Raw genomic sequence first — 605 nt, forward strand, 5'->3', positions numbered from 1 at the left:
GAGGGTCGGGGCGGCGGGGGTGGGGGCGCGGGGGTGTGGGGGCGGCGGGGGTGGAGTCTGGCGAGGGTCGGGGCGGTGGCGTCGTGGGTCGGGGCAGCGCACGGGTGGATCTGGTGGCGAGGGAGAGAAGGTCGAAGGGGATCTGGCGAGGAAGAGGGAGGAATTAGCTAGGGGGGAAGCTTACTAATGGCGCACCACCCGTCGGTGCGCCATTAGAAATCTTTTTTTTATAATAGCAATGGCACACCCCCCGTCAGTGCGCCATTAGAAATCTTTTTTTAGATAGCAAGGGCGCACCCCCGCCGGTGCGCCATTAGTATGTTTTTTTATTTTTTAAAAATGAATATGAATATGAAACAGTAATATTTTTTTATAAAAACAGTAATAATTGTTGTTTAACAAGAATTGTAGTCTACACTTTATTATTATTATTTTTTAGAAAATGAACATGAATATGAATTAGTAATGATTTTTTTATAAAAACAGTAATAATTTTTTAAAAAATATCATCAAATTTGTTACTTGAAAATATCATCGGCGGCGGCGGTGGAGCGGGGGAGAGTGCGGAGGGTGCCCGTTGGCGGCAGTGGATCGGGGGAGGGTGC

The sequence above is a fragment of the Triticum dicoccoides genome, chromosome 1B (assembly GCF_002162155.2).
Source record: "Triticum dicoccoides isolate Atlit2015 ecotype Zavitan chromosome 1B, WEW_v2.0, whole genome shotgun sequence".
In the NCBI taxonomy this organism is placed as follows: Eukaryota; Viridiplantae; Streptophyta; class Magnoliopsida; order Poales; family Poaceae; genus Triticum; species Triticum dicoccoides.